Below are 8,523 nucleotides of genomic sequence, written 5' to 3' on the forward strand. Positions count from 1 at the left end.
GATATTAGAGTCTCCTAAGGTTATTAAAGTAACAACAGGGCTTGAAATCAAGAAGAAAATTGAGCCGAAGTTAATGGATATGATGGAGAGCTGGACATGTAAAGAAAGAAGGGAGAAAGCAGAAATCTGATAGAGAAAGTAGTGAAGTAGGTAAAGGACAAAACATGCAAAATAACTGGTTTTGATATGTCTATTTATCTTCTGTATCTATGACAATGTGGCATGGCATAGATGGGGATTTTCTTTTCATTATCTTGAAAATATAAACACCTTAGGGATAAACAGGGATGTAGTAATAACACTATCACAGGGAATAGATTTCTTAAGAAAAGTTTTCAACATTCTCAAATTTCAGAAATGAAATAATCTACCTTTTTATGGCATCTATGCTTAAACATATAGCTTCTTTTCCTATCATTCTCATGTTTTTCCCCCCTGAGTCTTACTTGAATTTGCAGCTATACAGCATGTCTTTTCTTTCCAAACACTGTTATCTTCTTTATATGTAGGGTCTCTGAGGAGGCAATTTGCAGAAGTACCCAGGCTTTCAGTCACTGAATTCTTATCTTGATCTCTTACAACCTACTTTCAGCCCTGTATTCTCATTTAAAACTCCTCTCCTAAGGTAGCTGTTGCCCTTATGAAATTAACTGGCCCAAGTTTTTTATACATTGTCAAGCTCTCTTGTCAAACTCTCTCTCTCCTTAGCTGTACCTACTTAAGATCTTCCTAATTGTCACTACTTTGTTTCATCACAGCTTTATATTCTTTGTACTGGAAAACTTAACATATCTTCTTACTCCCTTATCAATTATATCTCTATGAGGTATCTGTTCACCATAAAATAATTTATTTTCTCTTTCCAGTTAATATCAACAATTTTCCCATTGATTTCTAAGTTTCACTCACTCTATAGAACGTATTTACTATTTATTACCTTTTCACGTTCTCTTCCACTTTCTTTCCAGTAGTTTTTATCCTTTCCCAAATCTTCAATTATCATATGATCAATTCTGTTGTCATGGGTATCTCCAACCACGACACATTCTGCTTCATTCAATTCACTATATATATATATATACTTCTACCTGTGACATCTTCCTGTATGTTGTGTGACCATCGACAACTTAATATGACAAGGTCATACTCTTGAAATTTCCTATATAGCACCCTACACTCTCCCTAACTCCACTATTCTGCCAATTTCAATTGCTCAAAATATGTTAAATTTCAGAAATCTTTGATAACCAGGTATTGTCTGCAATCTAGTAATCATTTAATAGCAAATCATTACATAAATTAAAGGAATAAGACCCTCTACCTGCTTCTGGTAAGCCATATAGAAATGTTCTCTAGCTCCTTAAAAAAATACTTTCAAATGAGCTCTAGATAAGCATTATAATAGCTATATTTTAAGATGGCAGAAAATAAACTCAGTAATTTTCAAGTGTTAACTTGCTTGCTAATGTAAACATAATTTTGAAGAAGTATTTTCATTTTATTATAAAAACTGCCAAGTCCACATAGCTGTATGAATCTTAGCTATAGGACCAATTTTCTCTAAAAGACTTTGTGTTTTATAATCTCCCAAACTCAGGAATTACACTTTTTATTCCCTTTCTTTTGCACAAATTGAACATGTTTTTAATTCTAGTTTATAAGATTAACTTTAAACATAGCAAAGAATAGGCAGGTCTTGGCTATCATTTTGTGTGTGGTGTGTGGTGTGTGCGTCTGTGTGTGTGTGTGTGTTTCTTACAAGCTAGAAAACTTATCCTTCATCATGCCTTTATGCACTAGTTGAGGAATTCAAAATTTATTCCAGATTTTACAAAGTACTTTTAAAATTATAGATCTTTATTTATAAGACATCAAAAAGTAGGTAAAGATTACAGCCTATAAAATGTTATTTGTTTGGAAAAAATTAAAGAGTATGCTAGTTGTATACACTGTTAATTCATTATTCGTGGTTGTGTATAAATAAAAAAGATGATTCTACAATATCTTTGAGCCTCTTAAGAGTGACATTTTGGCTATTCTATACCTTACTCCTTATCTTTTGGACTCAGCTTAAATATCATGTCATAGTGGGATCTTCTCTGACTCTAAAACTAAGTCAGCCTCTTCAATCCCTTATAAACTGACACAACATTCCCCACTTCCCAGTTTTACTTCATGTTCCTTGAAAGTTACTAAGACTTGTATTTTATTTTCTCTATATTTACCTGTCATCTATTGCCAGGGATTAGTAAAAGATTTAGGGAATGGTCACAAATGTTTAGAAAAATTATATGCTGTACCACAAGACAATACCCATCAAATTAAAATTTCTAAAAATTTTGACTTAGAAAATAAACCTATAATTTCACTCATAAAATTATAATAAATAGATGTACAGAGATATTTGTTTCATCAGTATCAAAAAAAAGAGGCTAAATACCCACCCCTATTTAAAACAGTGAGATAAATTCTTAAGGTCTGGTATAAAATTGCCCCTAAGATACATTTTAAACACATAAACACACTATGAAAATAAATCACCATAGTATATTACTTTTATGAGAATAAGTGGATATGGTAGTATATTCATTTTACATAGAAATGTACCTAAGAAACTTTGTTTACAGGAGCTATATTTTTTGGAAAGTAGGAAAGATAAATTTACTTTTTATTTTTATTTTATTTATTTTTTATTTTTATTTTTATTTTTTTGAGGCGGAGTCTCGCTCTGTCGCCCGGACTGGAGTGCAGTGGCCGGATCTCAGCTCACTGCAAGCTCCGCCTCCCGGGTTTATGCCATTCTCCTGTCTCAGCCTCCCGAGTAGCTGGGACTACAGGCGCCCGCCACCTCGCCCGGCTAGTTTTTGTATTTTTAGTGGAGACGGGGTTTCACCATGTTAGCCAGGATGGTCTCGATCTCCTGACCTCGTGATCCGCCCGTCTCGGCCTCCCAAAGTGCTGGGATTACAGGCTTGAGCCACCACGCTCAGCCGATAAATTTACTTTTAAGAGATTTTTAGATCATTCTGTCTTACTTGAACTTTCTTATAGTATCTGTGTTGGATATCTTTTACTTAAATATCAACATGGGTTATATTAGTGCAAATATTAATCATGTTTTCAGGATTAAATATACTTTTTTTCTCATTTTTAGAATTGAAATCCAATAAATTTTCAGATAATCAGATAATAATATAATATAGAAACACTCCATATGTCACAATTTACTAATTCATAATAGAAGTATTTGAATTTGGGGTGGTGTCAAGATAGCCGAATAGGAACAGCTCCAGTCTGCACCTCCCAGCATCAAGGATGCAGAAGATGTGTGATTTCTGCATTTCCAACTGAGGTACCCGGTTCATCTCACTGGGGCTTCCAGACAAGTAGGTGCAGCCCACGGAGCAGGGTGGGGCATCACCTCACCAGGAAGCAAGGAGTCTGGGAATTCCCTTTCCTAGCAAAGGGAAGCCGTGACAGAGGGCACCTGGAAAATTGGGACACTCCCACCCTAATACTGCGCTTCTCCAATGGCCTTAGCAAATGGCACACCAGGAGATTATATCCCACACCTGGCTCAGAGGGTCCCACGCCCAAGGACCCTCACTCACTGCTAGCACAACAGTCTAAGATCAAACAGCAAGGCAGCAGCAAGGCTAGGGGAGGGGCGTTCATCATTGCTGAGGCTTGAATAGGTAAACAAAGCAGCCAGGAAGCTCTAACAGGGTGGAGCCCACCGCAGCTCAAGGAGGCCTGCTTGCCTCTGTAGACTCCAACTCTAGGGGCAGGGCATAGCTGAACAAAAGGCAGCAGAAACTTCTGCAGACTTAAATATCCCTGTCTGACAGCTTTGAAGAGAGTAGTGGTTCTCCCAGCATGGAGTTTGAGATCTGAGAATGGACAGACTACTTCCTCAAGTGGGTCCCTGATCCGAAGTAGCCTAACTGGGAGGCAACTGACACCTCACAAAGCCGGGTGCCCCTCTGAGGTGAAGCTTCCAGAGGAAAGATTAGGCAGCAACATTTGCCGTTCTGCAGCTTCCGCTGGTGATACCCAGGCAAACAGGGTCTGGAGTGGACTTCCAGCAAACTCCAACAGACTTGCAGCTGAAGGTTCTGACTGTTAGAAGGAAAACTCACAAATAGAAAGGACATCCACACCAAAACCCCATCTGTACGTCACCATCATCAAAGACCAAAGGTAGATAAAGCCACAAAGATGGGGAGAAACCAGAGCAGAAAAGCTGAAAATTCTAAAAATCAGAGCGCCTCTTCCCCTCCAAAGGAATGGAGCTCCTCACCAGCAGTGGAACAAAGTTGGATGGAGAATGACTTCGATGAGCCGAGAGAAGGCTTCAGATGATCAGTAATAACAAACTTCTTTGAGCTAAAGGACGATGTTTGAACCCATTGGAAAGAAGCTAAAAACCTTGAAAAAAGAATAGACGAATGGCTAACTAGAATAAACAGTGTAGAGAAGTCTTTAAATGACCTGATGGAGCTGAAAACCATGGTATGAGAACTATGTGACACATGCACAAGCTTCAGTAGCTGATTTGATCAAATGGAAGAAAGGGTATCAGTGATTGAAGATCAAATGAATGAAATGAAGCAAGAAGAGAAGTTTAGAGAAAAAAGAGTAAAAAGAAACAAACAAAGCCTCCAAGAAATATGGGACTATGTGAAAAGACCAAATGTACGTCTGATTGGTGTACCTGAAAGTGACGGGGAGAAAGGAACCAAGTTGGAAAACACCCTTCAGGATATCATCCAAGAGAACTTCTAGCAACCTAGCCAGTCAGGCCAACATTCAAATTCAGGAAATACAGAGAACATCACAAAGATACTCCTCGAGAAGAACAACTACAAGACACATAATTGTCAGATTCATCAAAGTCAAAATGAAGGAAAAAACATTAAGGGCAGCCAGAGAGAAACGTCAGGTTACCCACAAAGGGAAGCCCATCAGACTAACAGCAGATTTCTCGACAGAAACTCTACAAACCAGAAGAGACTGGGGGGCCAAAATTTAACATTCTTAAAGAAAAGAATTTTCAAGCCAGAACTTCATATCCAGTCAAACTAAGCTTCATAAGTGATGGAGAAATAAAATACTTTACAGACAAACAAATGCTGAGAGATTTTGTTACCACCAGGCCTGCCTTACAAGAATTCCTGAAGAAAGCACTAAACATGCAAAGGAACAACTGGTACCAGCCACTGCAAAAACATGCCAAATTGTAAAGACCATCAATACTAGGAAGAAACGGCATCAACTAATGAGCAAAATAACCAGTTAACATCATAATGACAGGATCAAATTCACACATAACAATATCAACCTTAAATGTAAATGGACTAAATGATGCAATTAAAAGACACAGACTGGCAAATTGGAAAAACAGTCAAAACCCATCAGTGTGCTGTATTCGGGAAACCCATCTCATGTGCAGAGACACACATAGGCTCAAAATAAAAGAATGGAGGGAGGAAGATCTACCAAGCAAATGGAAACCAAAAAAAGCCGGTGTTGCAATCCTGGTCGCTGATAAAACAGACTTTAAACCAACAAAGATCAAAAGAGACAAAGAAGGCCATTACATAATGGCAGAGGGATCAATTCAACAAGAAGAGCTAACTGTCCTAAATATATATGCATCCAATACAGGAGCACCCAGACACCTAAAGCAAGTCCTTAGACACCTACAAAGAGACTTAGACTCCCACACAATAATAATGGGAGACTTTAACACCCCACTGTCAACATTAGACAGAACAATGAGACAGAAAGTTAACAAGGACATCCAGGAATTGAACTCAGCTCTGCACAAAGTGGACCTCATAGACATCGGCAGAACTCTCCATCCCAAATCAACAGAATATACATTCTTCTCAGCACCACATCACACTTATTCCAAAATTGACCATGTAGTTGGAAGTAAAGCACTCCTCAGCAAGTGTAAAAGAACAGAAATTATAACAAACTGCCTGTCAGGCCACAGGGCAATCAAACTAGAACTCAAGATTAAGAAGCTCACTCAAAATGACTCAACTACATGGAAACTGAACAACCTGCTCCTGAATGACTACTGGGTACATAATGAAATGAAGGCAGAAATAAAGATGTTCTTTGAAACCTATGAGAACAAAGACACAACAAACCAGAATCTCTGAGACACATTCAAAGCAGTGTGTAGAGGGAAATTTATAGCACTAAATGCCCAAAAGAGAAAGCAGGAGAGATCTAAAGTTGACAACCTAACATCCCAATTAAAAGAACTAGAGAAGCAAGAGCAAACACATTCAAAAGCTAGCAGAAAGCAAGAAATAATGAAGATCAGAGCAGAATTGAAGGAGATAGAGACACAAAAACCCTTCAAGAAATCAATGAATCCAGAAGCTGATTTTTTGAAAAGATCAACAAAATTGATAGACTGCTAGCAAGACTAATAAAGAAGAAAAGAGAGAAGAGTCAAATAGACGCAATAAAAAATGATAAAGGGAATATCATCACCAATCCCACAGAAATACAAACTACTGTCAGAGAATACTATACACACCTCTAAGCAAATAAACTAGAAAATCTTGAAGAAATGGATAAATTCCTGGACACATCACCCTCCCAAGACTAAACCAGGAAGAAGTTGAATCCCAGAATAGACGAATAATAGGTTCTGAATTGAGGCAATAATTAATAGCCTACCAACCAAAAAAAGTCCAGGACCAGATGGATTCACAGCTGAATTCTACCAGAGGTACAAGGAGGAGCTGGTACCATTCCTTCTGAAACTATTCCAATCAATAGAAAAAGAGGGAATCCTCCCTAACTCATTTTATGAGGCCAACATCATCCTGATACCAAAGCCTGGCAGAGACACAACAATAAAAAGAGAATTTTAAATCAATATACCTGACGAACATTGATGCAAAAATCCTCAATAAAATACTGGGAAACCAAATCCAGCAGCATATCAAAAAGCTTATCCACCATGACCAAGCTGTCTTCATCCCTGGGTTGCAAGGCTGGTTCAACATACGAAAATCAATAAACGTGATCCATCATATAAATGGAACCAAAGACAAAAACCACATGATTATCTCAATAGATGCAGAAAAGACCTCTGACAAGATTCAATAGTCCTTCCTGCTAAAAACTCTCAATAAACTAGGTATTGATGGGACATATCTCAAAATAATAAGAGCTATTTATGACAAACCCACAGCCAATATCATACTGAATGGGTAAAAACTGGAAGCATTCCCTTTGAAAACTGGTACAAGACAGGGATGCCCTCTCTCACCACTCCTATTCAACATAGTGTTGGAAGTTCTCGCCAGGGCAATCAGGCAAGAGAAAGAAAGAAAAGATATTCAATTAGGAAAAGAGGAAGTCAAATTGTCCCTTTTACAGATGACATGATTGTATATTTAGAAAACCCCATTGTCACAGCCCAAAATCTCCTTAAGCTGGTAAGCAACTTTAGCAAAGTCTTAAGATACAAAATCGTTGTGCAACAATCACAAGCATTCTTATATACCAATAACAGAGAGCTAAATCATGAGTGAACTCCCATTCACAATTACTACAAAGAGAATAAAATACCTAGGAATCCAGTTTATAAGGGAGATGAAGGACCTCTTCAAGGAGAACTACAAACCACTGCTCAACGAAATCAAAGAGGACACAAACAGATGGAAGGACAGTCCAAGCTCAGGAATAGAAAGAATCAATATCGTGAAAATGGTCATACTGCCTAATGTAATTTATAGATTCAATGCCATCTCCATCAAGCTACCAATGACTTTCTTCACAGAATTGGAAAAAAACTACTTTAAAGTTCATATGGAGCCAAAAAAGAGCCCACATAGCCAAGACAATCCTATGCAGAAAGAACAAAGCTGGAGGCATCACGCCACCTGACTTCAAACTATACTACAAGTCTGCAGTAATCAAAACAACATAGTACTGATACCAAAACAGATATATAGAATAATAGAATGGAACAGAGGCCTCAGAAATAATACCATACATCTACAACCATCTGATCTTTGACAAACCTGACTAAAACAAGAAACAGGGAAAGGATTCCCTATTTAATAAATGGTGCTGGGAAAACTGGCTAGCCATATGTAGAAAACATCACTTATGAAATTTTTTTTCCAGACAAAAGTAAATTTATCTAAATACTATCCTTTAGTGCATCCTCATCCCTTGCCGAGTTTTCTAAATTAAATTGTTAAGCTAAGTGTGGCAGGCTGAACAGTGCTCCCACAAAGATGCCCATATTTCAATCTGTAAAACCTATGGGTATCTTACCTTCATGGCAAAATACATTTTGCAGATGTTATTAAATATAATATCTTGAGATGAGCAGATTATCCACTGGGCTCAATGTGACTATAAGTGCTCTCATAAGAGGAGGGCAGGAGAGTTGAAGACAGGGAACCAGTGACAATGGAAGCAGAGAGGGAGAGAGATGGGATGATGCTATGCTGTAGGATTTGATGATTGAGGAAAGGGCCA

The sequence above is a fragment of the Rhinopithecus roxellana genome, chromosome 4 (genome assembly GCF_007565055.1).
Source record: "Rhinopithecus roxellana isolate Shanxi Qingling chromosome 4, ASM756505v1, whole genome shotgun sequence".
Taxonomy (NCBI): domain Eukaryota; kingdom Metazoa; phylum Chordata; class Mammalia; order Primates; family Cercopithecidae; genus Rhinopithecus; species Rhinopithecus roxellana.